The 15,930-nt window shown below is 42.4% G+C and overlaps 1 protein-coding gene across 1 annotated transcript in view; it reads right to left on the minus strand.

Moving 5' to 3' along the window:
• The window catches only part of nutf2 (nuclear transport factor 2), a 63,437-nt gene extending 49,347 nt beyond the window's left edge, over positions 1 to 14,090 (minus strand). The window contains exon 1 of the mRNA XM_063066788.1: positions 13,974 to 14,090. The gene's annotated coding sequence lies outside the window, so the exon portion shown is untranslated. The remainder of the gene's footprint in view (positions 1 to 13,973) is intronic.
• Between the last annotated feature and the right edge of the window lie 1,840 nt (positions 14,091 to 15,930).

A 15,930-nucleotide genomic window follows, 5' to 3' on the forward strand; every position in this document is an offset into this window, starting at 1 on the left:
TATGGAAACTATTATTACCATTTTTCTTAACAACTAATTTCATTATTTAGCCTAATAGGTTAGATTTACCACAGTACATAATTATCTATTTAAATGTTTATTTTCCTTTTATATCATCTCAATGTGTACTTAAGAATGTATAAATAATTGTAGTTTTATACATACAAAAAATGGAAAAGGTTATGTGTGAAAAAAGTACATGATAATTGTGAATTCCTTATCCAAATAAAAATAAAATTAAAAAAAAAGAAAAAAAAACGAAATATAGAAACATAGAAAACCTACAGCACAATACAGGCCCTTCGGCCAACAAAGTTGTGCCAAACCTGTCCCTACCTTAGAAATTACTAGACATCCCCACAGCCCTCTATTTTAATAAGCTCCGTGTACCTATCTAAAAGTCACATACAAGACCCTATCGTACCCACCTCCACCATCATTGCCGGCAGCCCATTCCATGCACTCACCACTAAGTAAAAAACTTACCCCTGACATCTCCTCTGTACCTACTCCCCAGCACCTTAAACCTGTGTCCTCTTATGGCAACCATTCCAGCCCTAGGAAAAAGCCTCTGACTATCCACACGATCAATGCCTCTCATCATCTTATACACTTCTATCATGTCACCTCTCATCCTCCGTCGCTCCAAGGAGAAAAGGTTAAGTTCACTCAACCTATTCTCATAAGGCATGCTTCCCCAATCCAGGCAACATCCTTGTAAATCTCCTCTGCATCCTTTCTATGGCTTCCACATCCTTCTTATAGTGAGGCAACCAGAACTGAGCACAGTACTCCAAGTGGGGTCTGACCAGGGTCCTATATAGCTGCAACATTACCTCTCGGCTCCTAAATTCAATTCCACGATTGATGAAGGCCAATACACCGTATGCCTTCTTAACCACAGCGTCAAGCTGCGCAGCTGGTTTGAGCATCCTATGGTTCGGACCCCAAGATCCCTCTGATTCTCCACACTGCCAAGAGTCTTACCACTAGTACTATATTCTGCCATCATATCTGACCTACCAAAATTTACCACTTCATACTTATCTGGGTTGAACTCCATCTGCCACTTCTCAGCCCAGTTTTGCATCCTATCAATGTCCCACTGTAACCTCTGACAGCCCTCCACACTATCCACAACACTTCCAACCTTTGTGTCATCAGCAAACTTACTAACCCATCCCTCCACTTCCTCATCCAGGTCATTTATAAAAATCACGAAGAGTAAGGGTCCCAGGACAGATCCCTGAGGCACACCACTGGTCACCGACCTCCATGCATAATATGAACTGTCAACAACCACTCTTTGCCTTCAGTGGGCAAGCCAGTTCTGGATCCACAAAGCAATGTCCCCTTGGATCCCATGCCTCCTTACTTTCTCAATAAGCCTTGTATGGGGTACCTTATCAAATGCCGTGCTGAAATCCATGCACACTACATCTACCGCTCTTCCTTCATCAATGTGTTTAGTCACATCCTCAAAAAATTCAATCAGGCTCGTAAGGTACAACCTGGCCTTGACAAAGCCATGCTGACTATTCCTAATCATATTATGCCTCTCCAAATGTTCATAAATCCTGCCTCTCAGGATCTTCTCCATCAACTTACCAACCACTAAAGTAAGACTCACTGGTTTATAATTTCCTGGGCTCTCTCTACTCCCTTTCTCGAATAAAGAAACAACATCCGCAACTCTCTAGTCCTCCGGAACCTCTCCCACCCCCACTGATGATTCAAAGATCACCGCCAGAGGCTCAGCAATCTCCTCCCTCGCCTCCCACAGTAGCCTGGGGTACATCTCATCTGGTCCCAGCGACTTATCCAACTTGATGCTTTCTAAAAGCTCCAGCACATCCTCTTTCTTAATATCTACATGCTCAAGCTTTTCAGTCTGCTGCAAGCTAGCACTACAATCACCAAGATCCTTTTCCATAGTGAATACTACAGTATCCATTAAGTACCCCTACTATTTCATACACACTTTCCCACTGTCACACTTGATAGGTCCTATTCTTTCACGTCTTAATTTTCTGTAATAAACTCAGAAATAAATGTTTACATCATACAATTACAGAGTAATACTTCAATAAGATTTCTTCTCATTTCCATCATTTCTCATAGGCAATAGCCTAGCCATGGGAATCAATTCATCAACATTTTGCCAGATCATTTGCAAATAAATTAAATCCTTCCCTACACAGGACAAAAATTTCATACGGTACACTAAGTACGTATGTTTACACTAGGGGTCGCCAACCCGTCGATTGCGATCGACCGGTCAATCTTTGAGACTTTCCCAGTAGATCCCGAAAAAAATCAAAAAATAAATCCAAATACTGTTGTAATGTGAGCATTATAAAAATAAGTAATACTAATTAGGATAAAGGTAATATAGCAATACTTTTGGTACAAAGCTGTTTGTAAAGAGAGATTGTTTCCAGGTTGTGGGGTTTTCGTTCCGTTCTTTCTGCCCAGTGCACATGTGTGTAGCACCCCCGCCATGCACTGCATTTTCAGCGTAGCTTGTGCTGCATCAAAGGGACGAATTAAATTAGATACGCAGTGGTCCCCAACCACTGGGCCGCGAAGAATGCAGCAGTACAGCGGTAGACAGAACGCACCCAGCGCACCTTTAAGAAAAAAGCCGAAATAAACAAGCTAATTAATGAGGTGCCGCCTGGCACGTAAATGTTGGCCCAGATCAGAGGCGATTGCCGACTGCGACACCTCTGATCTTGGCCAACATTTACTTGCCGGGCAGCACCTAATTAATTAGCTTCTTTATTTCAGCTTTTTTTTCTTAAAGATGTGCTGGGTGCATTCCGGCCACTGCTGTACCGCTGCATTCTTTGCGGCCCGGTGGTTGGGGACCACTGGATAAGAGTACAGACTGTCGCAAACATCAATATACAGCACTCGCTCGTGATATCCTGATAGCACGGCGGAGGCTCCATGAAAGGTGAAAACGTACAAATTCCATCCAGAATGGGAAGAGGACTTTCTATTTACCTTGGTGAAAGACAAGTGTGTATGTATATTGTGCCACCAAACACAAGCACTGACTAAAAGAGGGAATTTGGAGCGGCACCACCACACCAACCACCAGAAATTTAAAGACACCTACCCCCAAAGAGCGCAATTCATGCCAGGAAAGTTAAGGAGCTGAAATCAGGGTTGAAGGCCCAGCAATCGTTTTTCACAAAACATGCTGCTCAAAATAAGGCCACTGTTGAAGCATCATTTCATGTAAATCACCTTTTGGCTAAACACAAGAAACCTTTTACAGATGGCGATTTATTCAAGGAAGCAACGGCCATTACTGCGGAGACTGTTTTTAACGACTTTAAAAACAAAAACGACATCACAACCGCAATACATAATATACTGCTTGGCCCTGCAACAGTGACAAGGAGGGTAGAGTCACTGTTAGAGGACGTGAATATTTTTCACTACAGTTCGATGAATCCCTGGATGTAATGCAAACAGCTCAGCATGTTATATTTGTCAGAATGGCTTTCCAGGATTTTACAACAAAGAAGGACTTCCTCACTTAAAGGAGAGAACGAGAGGTGGGAATATTTACAATGTTTAAAAAATATGTCCGTGAAAATGACAACCCCATTCATAAACTGGTGACAATTACTACTGATGGGGCCCCAGCAATGCGCAGTGTATGCGTTGGTTTTATACCACTAAAAGTCAGTGCCTACTTCCGGTCAACTTATCTATGTGAAATTGCATTTTCACAGATAAAAAAAATTATTAAATCTTACTGACAGACACCTCACAGACTGTCTCAGACTGGCTGACTGTAATTATGAGCCAAATTTCAGGGAACTAGCAATAAGTATTCAGCCCCAGTCATCACACTGAGTGCAACAGTCAATTTTTATTCATTTATTTTTTCGTGTTGAAATAAAATTAAATATTGAAACTTAGAATTAAAGGTGTTGAGTATTGTAATATTCTTAAAGATATGCTATTTACAGTGTTTTCTTGTTTGAATTAATTTGGAAGTTAGAAAAAAGTATTTTGTGTAATTCAAATACAATTAGCCCAAATAAAAGGCCTCAAATTGGCAGTACAATCTGAGCTGTTTTTTCTCTGAATGATTTAGTAGGTAGATCTTGCCTTTCACTAAGGTCGAGGTAGGGGCCCTTCGGCTTAAAAAGGTTGGTGACCACTAGTTTACACCAACTACATAATTAGAGACTTGCTTTCCATCAACCTTGTAACAGGTCGACATTATTTTGTCTTACTGTACTCAAGTTAAATTTCAATTTTTTTTAAGAGAAGAGACAGATTTCAGTGTCACTCAACTTGTACATTCTCCTGAAGTGGCTAATCTTGCAGTTCTTGCATCCATACTGTGCCCATTTCTTTTTTGCTAACCAGAGTAAAACTCCTTCTTTGATAACACCAATTAGTCCAAAAGAGCACTTAAGCTCTGACTACCAAGAAAGGGAGTAGGGATTGCCCTGGGAATTTTCAGTCATTGAGTCTTACTTCAGAGGTGGACAAACTATTGGAGAAGATTCTTAAGAGTCAGGATTTAATGACACTTGGAGCACAGTCTGATTAGGGATAGTCAGCATGGCTTTGTGAAGGGTTCTGATTGCTTGAGGATTTGCAAGGCACATTGATGAAAACAGAGCAGCCAATGTGGTGTATATGGATTTTAGTAAGATGTTTCGTAAGGTAGGCTCATTCAGAAAGTCAGGAGGCATGAAATCCGGGGAAACTTGGCTATGTGCATTCAGAATTGGCTGTAGCAGTTGTAGATGGTGCATATTCTGTCTGGAGATCCGTGACCAGCAGTGTTCCGCAGGGATCTGTTAGCCCATTAAGACACTGGAGCAGAATTAGGCTATTCAGCCCACTGAGTCTGCTCCACCATTCCATCATGACTGTTGACAATATTCCAAGTGTGGCCTGACTGATGTTTTATAAAAACTCAGCATTACCTCCTTGCTTTTATATTCTATTCCCCTTGAAATAAATTCCAACATTGCATTCACCTTCTTTACCACAGACTCGACCTGTAAATTAACCTTCTGGGAGTCTTACACGAGGACTCCTAAGTCCCTCCGAAGCTCCAATGTTTGAACCTTATTCCCATTAAGATAATAGTCCGCACTGTTGTTCCTTTTACCAAAATGCATTATAATACAATTCCATCCGCCACTTTGTTTGTCCTTTCTTCCAATTTGTCCAAGTCCTGCTGCAATCGCATTGCTTCCTCAGCGCTACCTACCCCTTTCACCTATCTTCATATCATCTGCAAACTTTACCACAAAGCCATCAATTCCATTATCCAATCATTGACAAACAATGTGAAAAGTAGGGGTCCCAATACTGACCCCTGAAGAACACCATTAGTCACTGGTAGCCAACCAGAAAAGGCCCCTTTTGATCCCACTCGCTGCCTCCTGGCTGTCAGCCATTCTGCTATCCATGCCAGTATCTTTCCTGTAACTCCACAAGATTTTATCTTGTTAAGCAGCCTCATGTGTGGCACCTTATCAAATGCCTTCTGGAAATCCAAGTCAATGACAATCACTGCCTCTCCTTTGTCCACCCTGCCTGTTACTTCCACAAAGAACTCTTAACAAATTTGTCAGGCTAGATTTTCCTTTATAGAAACTATGTTGACTTTGACTTATTTTACTATTAGTCTCCAAGTACCTTGAAACTTCATCCTTTAATAACAGACTTCAACACTTTCCCAACCACTGAGATTAGGCTAAATGGCCTATAATTTCCTTTCTTGTATCTTCCTCCCTTCTTATAGTGGAGTGACACCTGCAATCTTCTAATCCTCCGGGACCATGCCAGAATCAAGTGATTCTTGAAAGATCATGACCAATGCATCTGTTATCTCTTCAGCAATCTCTCTCAGGATGTAATCTATCTGGCCCACATGACTTATCCACCTTAAGACCTTTGAGTCTGCCCAACACTTTTTCCTTTGTAATAGCAATGGCACTCACTCCTGCTCCCTGAAACTCATGAAGCTCTGGCACACTGCTAGCGTCTTCCACAGTGAAGACAGATGCAAAGTACCCACTAAGTTCATCTTCATCTGCCATCTCTTTGTCTCGTATTACTACCTCACCAGCATCATTTTCCAATGGTCCAATATCAATTCCCACCTCCCTTTTACTTTTATATAACTGAAAAATTTTGGTATCCTGCTTTATATTATTAGCTAGTCTGCCCTCATATTTCATCTTTTCCCTTTTTATAGCTTTTTTAGTTGCCTTTTGTTGGATTTTAAAAGCTTCCCAATCATCCAACTTCCCACTCACTTTTGCTATCTTATATGCCCTTTCCTTGGCTTTCATGCAGTCCTAAGCTTCCTCTGTCAGCCACGGTAGACTACTCCTGCCAATTGAGAACTTCTTCCTCTGTGGGACATATCTATCCTGCGCCTTATGAACTATTCCCAGAAATTTCAGCCATCTCTGCTCTGTCATCATCCCCGCCACTATCCTCCTCCAACCCACCTGGGCAAGCTCTTCTCTATTCCACTGCGATACTAACACATGTGAATTAATGCTTCCCCCTTCTCCCAGACAACATGCAAGTTATACATTCCAGGACCCTTGCTGTCTCTGATTTTTATTTGTAGCTTGGATGAGGAAGTGGAAGGGCAGTTTAGCAAATTTGCAGATGACACAAAGGTTGGTGGAGTTGTGAATAGTATAGACATTTATCTTAAGTTACAATGGGTCACTGACAGGAGGCAGAACTGGGCTGAGACCATAAAACCATAAAACAGAAGCAGAATCAGGCCACTCAGTCCATCGAGTCTGCTCCATCACGGCATGACTGATCCCTCTCAACCATTCTCTGACTCTTATTAATCAAGAATGTATCAATCTCTGCTTTAAACATACCCAATGACTTGGCCTCCACAGCATCTATGGCAATGAATTCCAGATTCACCACCTTCTAGCTAAAGAAATTACTCATTTCTGTTCGAAAGGAGTAAACGGCATCCGCTGATTCTCCTTTGCCTATCCTGTCTGTTAATTCCTCAAAGAATTCCAACAGATTTGTCATGCAAGATTTCTCCTTAAGAAAACCATGCTGATGTCAGCCTATTTCAGTCTACTCTACTCACTTTACATTCATGACTGAGGCCAAGCACATCTCCAATGCCATATTCAAGTTTGCTGATGACACTACCATCATGTGCTGAATCAAAGGTCGTGATGAATTAACATATAGGAGGGACATGGAAAATCTGGCTGAGTGGCATCATGACAGCAACCTCTCACTCAATGTCAACAAGACCAAGGAACTGACTGTAGACTTCAGGAGAGGGAAACCAGAGGCTCACGAGCCAGTCGTCACCGGAGGATCAGAGATTGCTTGAGTTTCTATTTCAGAAGATCTGTCCTGGGCCGAGCACACAAACACAATTACAACAGATTGAGGCAGCTCCTCTACATCCTTAAAAGTTTGCAGAGATTCAGCAAGACATCTAAAACTTTGACAAACTTCTATAGATGTGTGGTGCAGAGTACACTGACTGGCTTCATCACACTCTGGTTACTATTCTATAGATTTGTTGAGCATGACCACAAAATATGAATCACAGGTTGTACATGTGACATATGTACAATGATAATAAAATTTATTTTGAACTATGTGATATGTCTCCAAGTACCTCAAAACCTTATTTTAATAATGGACTCCAAAATCTTACCCAGGGGTCCCCAACCTTTTTTGCAACACGGACTGGTTTATTATTGACAATATTCTTGCGGACCGGCCGATCCGGGGGGGGGGTAGGGTTGCCAACAGCAAGAGTAGCAGTCAAATACGTTGTGTTTACTATGAGAAAGACTACAATACCCATGAAGCCTTGCTCGGGCACCAGTGCGCATGTGTGTACATGCTGATTTTTTTCTACAAATATTTTTGGCGATTCCGTGTCCGGGGTGGGGGGGGGGGGTGTTAATCATGTCCGGAATATAGGTGATAAGTGGCTAATACACTCAATTTCGTTTCTAAATGGGTTTATCTAACGAATTTAATATTAAACACACAGCGCATATTTTCCTCGCATGAATATAGTGATAAATCAATTAACAGGGGAGCTTGGAGTAAGTGTTGAACGAACTTCCAGTAGAAGTGGTAGAGGCAGGTTCAATATTATCATTTAAAGAAAAATTGGATAGGTATATGGATAGGAAAGGAGTGGAAGGTTATGGGCTGAGTGCAGGTCAGTGGGACTAGGTGAGAGTAGCATTTGGCACAGACCAGAAGGGCGGGGATGGCCTGTTTCCGTGCTGTAATTGTTATATGGTTATATAAGTCACTTATAAGTCAATAGCATCACAACATTTTAAGTAACATTTGGATATCAAACACACAGCACATATTTTCCCCGTATGAACATATTAAATCATTGCAACACACCAATATCGCTGAATCAGTGGGAGCCCTGGGCTTATTTCCCTGCAACAAAACAGTGCCATCGAGGGGTGATGGGTGACAGCGATACTCGAAGGTGGTTCCTTATGTCCAGTCTATTCCGCAATTTAGTTTTCGTTGCATTCATTGCAGAGATATGTTGGAAATGGAAGCAACGTTTTCAGTGCTTTCGTGGCTATCTCAGGATATTTAGCCTTGACTTTGATTCGGAATGCCGGCAGAGATGTTATGTCAAACATACTTTTCAGCCCGTCGTCATTTGCAAGCTCGAGGAGTTGATCTCCTTCCTGCGCTGACATGGATGACGCGTGCGCTCATGTTCAACAGTGGGCATGACAGGGAATGAGGAAAGGTGCAGCTGACTCCTATCGCCAAATCATATCGTTTCCTTGCGGCCCGGCACCAGTCCACGTCCCGGTGGTTGGAGACCGCTGATCTTACTAACCAGAGAAGTGGCAGATGGAGTTCAAACTGAAAAAAATGTTAAGTGATTCACTTGGGAAGGTCAAACTTGAAGGCAGAATACAGCAGGGGTCCCCATCCTTTTTTGCACCACGGACCGGTTTAATATTAACAATATTCTCGCGGACCAGCCGACCTGGGCGGTGGGGGTGTTCAAGTAGTGTTAAACTCACCTCAACATGTCTTTTACAGTTAGGGTTGTCAACTTTCTCACTCTCAAATAAGGGACAAAAGTAGCAGTCAAATACCGGACAGTGTTTACCCCGAGAAACACTACCATGACCATGAAGCCTTGCATGGGCACCTGTGTGTGCATGCACGTACATGCCTATTTCTTTTTTCCACAAATTGGTTTTGACTTAATCTTCCCGACTACACTGTACATAGATTATTTCTACTTTATATAGGCAGTGTATTTATCATATCATTCCTGCTTTTACTATATGTTAATGTTATTTTAGATTTTATGTGTTATTTGGGATGATTTGGTAGATTATTTTTTGGGTCTGGGAACGCTCAAAATTTTTCCCCATATAAATTAATGGTAATTGCTTCTTTGCTTTACGCCATTTCGGCACGAAAGGTTTCATAGGAACGCTCTACCTTAGCGGGGGGGCGGAATACGGAACAAAGGCGGTCCCGTATGGGACAAACCAATTTAGCTCGATATACGGGATGTCCCGGGAAATACGGGACAGTTGGCAACCCTATGTTCAAGTTCAACAGTGCGTGACAGGGAATGAAGAAAGGTGCAGCTGACTCACATCGTTTCCTCGCTGCCCAATAGCACATTCTTTGAGGCCCGGTGGTTGGGGACCACTGAAATACAGGATAATGGCAGATTCTTAGCAGTGTGGAAGAACGGCAATCCCACATCCATAGATCCCTCAAAATTTCTGCACAAGTTAATAGGATTGTTAAGAAGGTAGCTGGTGCATTGGTTTTCATTAGTTGTGTAAATTATTTCAAGAACCACAAGGTGCTGCAGCTCTGTAAAGCCTTGGTTAGACCACTCCTGCAATATTGTGTTCAGTTCTGGCCACTTCATTGCCGGAAGGTTATGAAAGCTTCAGAACAATGATTCCCAAGGGGGCAGTTGTGTGTCCTGGGGGGGGGGGGTGTTGGGCAAATAAAAGTTGTCGGGGGGGGCATTCAAGATTCTTGGGGGTGGGGGGACAGTAAGCGACATCCTGGCCTGACCAACCGTGTCAACTTGCTGCCATTGCCAACATCTGATAGGCATTCCCAGTTTATGTTAATTTTTAATTTAGCCCCGTTAATGATGGATGAATATGTACGGCGTGATCTCCATGAGTCTGAAGGTGGAGAAGCCTTGAATTCTAATTCTGCTAAGAAACAGAAACCACAGAAAGTACGTCAAGACAATGTTACATACTTGGAGCATGGTTTTATTCTGTTCCCATCAGATCAGCGATGCTCCATGTGTCTTATCTGCATTGTCCAATGAAGGAATGAAACCATCAAGATTGCAGGGAAAACTTACGTAAAAGACACTTTGAAAAGGCTACTTGTGGTATTACTCAGTTTCAGAAGATGAAAGAACATTTGAAAAGCACTGCACACTCAAGTCATTTGCCAAGAAAGCTAAAGATGACCTTCTCATACCTCCTATAACATTTCCAAAATTATAGCAGTGTGGAAAATCTCATGCAATTGGTGGAAAATTAATAATGCCTGCTGTATCAGAAGTGTTCACCACTGTTCTCAAAATGGATACCAGTATTTTGAAATCAATTCCTCCGAGTAATAACTCTGTAGCTTGTCGTATTGACAAAATGAATGAAGACATTGACTATAATCTATGCACAGAACTACAAAAAAACAGAATTTGTGATGCAATTGGATGAGTCAACCGTGCGAGACAACAAGGCATTGCTAATGGCATATGTATAGTTTATCAAAAATGGAAAGGCTTATGAAGAGGTTCGCTTGTAAAAAGAAAAAAACACATCAATGGAGAATCAATCTATGACAAGATCAAAATGTATATTGAGGATAAAAGTATTCTGATAGGAACATGATTTCTTGTGCAACAGATGGAGCACCATGCTGGTTTAGTGGCATTTATGAAAAAAAATTCCAAGTCTGTTTGCAATCCATTGTGTAATTCATCATCAACATCTCACAGCTGAAAACCTCAGCAATGACCTTTTTCCCCCCAAGCTTGACTCCTGTAATATCTCCCATCAACAAAATTAAAGCTCCTCCATTAAATAGCTGAATATTTCACCAGTTATATCAAGATATCGATGAAGAGTCTGAAAGCTTGCTTCTTCACACTGTAGTGCACTGGCTGTCAATGGCTGCTGCTTAAACATTTCTTCCATCTTTCTGATACTGTGATTGAATTTTTGCTTTAAGTTATAGTGCTTGGGAAACAAGATTGAACTTCTATGTGTAGATGTGGCATTACTTGTCAATCTGTATGATCAAATGAAGATTCTAAATTTCAATTTAATCCAGGCAAAAAGTACAGTGACCACTTTTATTGGATATTGGAAATATATAAGCGAAACATCGGGAGAAGAATGTTCTCACAGCTTCCTGGCATCACAGACGGTGATTGCAAAAGTACTGCTTACACCTGCAGTACTGAAAGAGGATTTTCAGAATCGATTCAAGGATTTGAATAATCTGGAAATTATTACTGGGTAATTAACCCATTTCTTTGCATGGTGGAAGAACAGGAAGAGAGCTTGCAAGAAGAAATTATCAAAATTCAGAATGATGAAGAAGCAAAATGCTTTTCAAAAATGTTGGCCTGTATATGTGGTATGTGGCTACACTGTCATACGAAGTTTCCTCATCTTTGAGGAGACAAACTGTTCTTCATTGCATTTCCATTCTCCTACCTTGTTGAAAAAGGCTTCAGTGTAGTGGACCACATACTCACACAAAAAAACAGAAACCACTTGGACATTGTTACGCGTGGGGACTTAAGTTTTTGCTATCACAACTTGAACCAGATATTTCAACTCTTGCTAAAAACTATCAAGTACAAGGATCACATTCATATCAAAACCGCTGTACAGTGCACAGGTACTGTGTAAAATAGGTCTAAAGACACAAAACTTTAAAGCAGAATCATTTTTCTCATGCAAGCATATTCGACATGTTTTTACACTATAGGGGCACTGGCAAGTATGAAGGTGCATTGAGCTAAAAAAAAAGGTTGGGAAACACTGCTCTAAAGAGTACAGAGGAGATTTACCAAGATGCTGGCTGGATTAGAGCTTGCCTTATTAAGATAGGTTGAGCTAACTGGGGCTTTTCTCTTTGAAGTGAAGGAGGATGAGGGATGACTTGATATAAGTGTACAAGATAATAAGAGGAATAGCGCAAGTAGATATCCAAAGTTTTGCCTAAGATGGAAACAGATAACACAAGGAGGCACAATTTGTGATTGGATTAAAATATTGGGGGGGGGGGGAATGTCAAAGGTAAGGTTTTCCTTATACACAGAGTGGCGGTAGAGGCAGGGGCATTAGTAACATCAAATAATCTCTTAGATAGACACATGGATGATAGAAAAATGAAGGGTAGGAGGGAAGAGTTAGATTGATTGAGTAGGTTAAAAGGTTAGCAAAAATGTCATGGGACAAGGGGCCTGTACTGTGCTGTATCATTCTGTGTTCTATCCACAGCAACTTTTTAGCAACAGTCAGACAAATCCTTTCGGACCACTTAATTTTTCAGCTCTTTCTATGTTAAAAATCTTGTTAATTTTTCGAGAAAGTAACACAAACTACGACTTTTTAAGACTCCAAAACAAACGAAGTGCAACGGCAACTATTCAAGTTTAAAGTATAAAATTCAAGTAAAATTCAATGGGTCAGATCAGGGATCGTGAAGGTGTTACTAAACTAACGATTAAATACTTACAGTATTGCAGTAGGATCAAAAACAGCAGAGTTATAAAACTATAAGTAGAGCCCTCTTTCCATTGAGTCACACATCCCAACTTTTTTTTAATTCGTAAAAGCTCCCTTCGGAATAAGAAACCTTAAGCGGCAACCACCGATCATAGAGCGCGAATTGGTGATGCATGTCGGCACGGAGGGTTCCATACACGTTACCTTAGACGTAGCAGGCAGCTTTCAAACTGCACTAATCTATTTTACACTGAGTGACATCAAATTCGTGAATAAGAACAAGAGAACGGTACAAATACAGAAATCTCAAAAACACCGAGATGGAACCAAGAAGAGAATATCAAAAGCAGATAGGTTATCTTGGGGGTTGAAGTCAATTGGCGGCCGCCGTAGAATGAATGACTCGTCGCCTTTGCTGTGACGGGGATAGAGTCTCAACAGAAAATCAGAACTGTAAAGCAGATGGCTGCCAAGGAATGGATCTGCGTTAAATCATCTTTGAATTCCTCCATGCTTTAAACACAGGGGCGCCAAGTGCCGTCCCCCCTCGGTAACCCACTCGAGCACAACGCCAACTTTTACTAACTCCCCGAAACCGCACACACGAGGAAAACGAAACCGACTCCCGCACAGACAAAACGGAAAAAGATGGTGCAGGTTGACGGGGGACGGGTGAGTTCAGTGAGAGCTTAACGCCCCAAGCTTTCGGCAGGAAAGTGAACCCATTCGTGTGTTTGTGCGCCTGCTCACTCGCAGTCGCCCGTTTATTTTTAAAATAGTTGGAAGTTAACATTTAAAAGCGCAGCGTCATGACCGCCAGTCGAGCGACGGCTGAAGGCGCATGGCACATTACCGCTTCCACCACCCGGACACAGGCCGCCTGGCCTTACCGACGAGAACCGGAGAAAATCGAACTTCGTACAGGGAACCCGCTCGCCGCCGAGCCCAAAGGCGCCATCACTCAGCCTAAATATTACCTCCCCCCTCCCCATACCTCCACTTACCCAAACCAGGCCCGACCCCTCAAACTAAGGGCCAGGTCGGCCAACCTCGTCGAAATGTATGGCGCGCAGAACACGGCCAATACAGCGGCCGCCCCAACCCGCATACACACCTCGGTGAGTCAAGGCTCAACTATGAACAGGTTAACGAGCTACTGAAGAAAATGCTTACCCAGTGCCCCGACTCCGGCGGATCGCACTATGGCGACAGTCGCTACCAGGCGCCTCCCAGCCGCTGCGTGGGGGAAGGAGAAAGCACACTCAACTCCGGAGCACGACGCATGCTCGTAGGGGAAGCGGGTTAGAATGCATTGTGGGACTTGTAGTTTCCGTGTCAATCCCGGGTTTAAACTAGACGAACGAAGTAACTACAGTTCCCCGGTACAGTTGTGCTGACGTGAGCCACGAGGTGGGGCTCGATTGCTGTGTAAAGTTGAGGCAAATTGGTTGGTTAAAGCTTTAGAGATAAAATGTGGTTTTCTGGAAGGCGCTGAATACTTGCGTAGAACTATTTTTCAACTCTTCTGTTTCAGCTTCGGGATCTTGGGGTCCGAGTCCATTGGACGCTCAAAGCAGCTGCGCAGGTTGACTGTGTGGTTAAGAAGGCATACGGTGTACGTATTGGCCTTCATCAATCGTGGAATTGAATTTAGGAACCGGGAGGTGATGTTGCAGCTCTATAGGACCCTGGTCAGACCCCACTTGGAGTACTGTGCTCAGTTCCGGTCACCTCACTACGGGAAGGATGTGGAAGCCGTAGAAAGGGTGCAGAGGAGATTTACAAGGATGTTGCCTGGATTGGGGGGGCATGCCTTATGAGAATCGGTTGAGAGAACCTGGCCTTTTCTCCTTGGAGCGAGGAAGGATGAGAGGTGACCTGATAGAGGTGTATAAGGTGATGAGTGGCATTGATCATGTGGATTGTCAGAGCCTTTTTCCCGGGGCTGAAATGGTTGCCACAAGAGGACCCAGGTTTAAAGTGCTGGGGAGTAGGTACAGAGTAAGTTCTTTACTCAGAGAGTGGTGAGTGCATGGAATGGGCTGCCAGCAATGGTGGTAGAGGCGGATACAATAGGGTCTTTTAAGAGACTTTTGGATAGGTACATAGCGCTTAGAAAAATAGAGGACTCTCGGTAAGCCTAGTAATTTCTAAGGTAGGGACATGTTCAGCACAATTTTGTGGGCCGAAGGGCCTGTATTGTGCTGTAAATTTTCTATGTTTCTAATGTACCATTTGAATTTCATTTTGCACATCTATTCCAAATCCAGCATTTGAAATAGAGATAATGTTTCATATTTACAGTTGAAGTCAGAAGTTTACATACACCTTAGCCAAATACATTTAAACTCAGTTTTTCACAATTGCTGACATTTAATCCTAGAAAACATTCACTGTCTTAGGTCAGTTAGGATCACTACTTTATTTTAAGAATGTGAAATGTCAGAATAATAGTAGAGAGAATGATATATTTCAGCTTTTATTTCTTTCATCACTTTCCCAGTGGGTCAGAAGTTTGTTAGTATTTGGTAACATTGCCTTTAGATTGTTAACTTGGGTCAAATATTTTGGGTAGCCTTCCACAGGCTTCTCACAGTAAGTTGCTGGAATTTTGTGCCATCCCTCCAGACAGAACTGGTGTAACTGAGTCAGGTTTGTAGGCCTCCTTGCTTGCACACGCTTTATTTCAAAGATCAAGGTAAATTCATTCTCAAAGCACCTATACTTTAGATTATGAGAACACTCAGTCCGCTTTTATTGTCATTTAGAAATGCATACATGCATTAAGAAATGATACAACGTTTCTCCGGAGCGATATCACAGAAGACAGGACAGACCAAAGACTAACACTGACAGAACCACATAATTATAACATATAGTTACAGCAGTGCAAAGCAATACCATAATTTGATGAAGAACAGACCATGGGCACAGTAAAAAAAAAGTCTCAAAGTCCCGAGTCCCCGATAGCAGGCGGCAGAAGGGAGAAACTCCCTGCCATAAACCTCCAGGCACCATCGACTTGCCGGTGCCTTGGAAGCAGCCAACCACAGCCAACACTGTCCATCTGTCCGAAAACTTCGAGCTTTCGACCAGCCTCTCCGATACAGCCTCCCGAGCGCCATCCTCT

The sequence above is a fragment of the Mobula hypostoma genome, chromosome 14 (genome assembly GCF_963921235.1).
Source record: "Mobula hypostoma chromosome 14, sMobHyp1.1, whole genome shotgun sequence".
NCBI lineage: Eukaryota > Metazoa > Chordata > Chondrichthyes > Myliobatiformes > Myliobatidae > Mobula > Mobula hypostoma.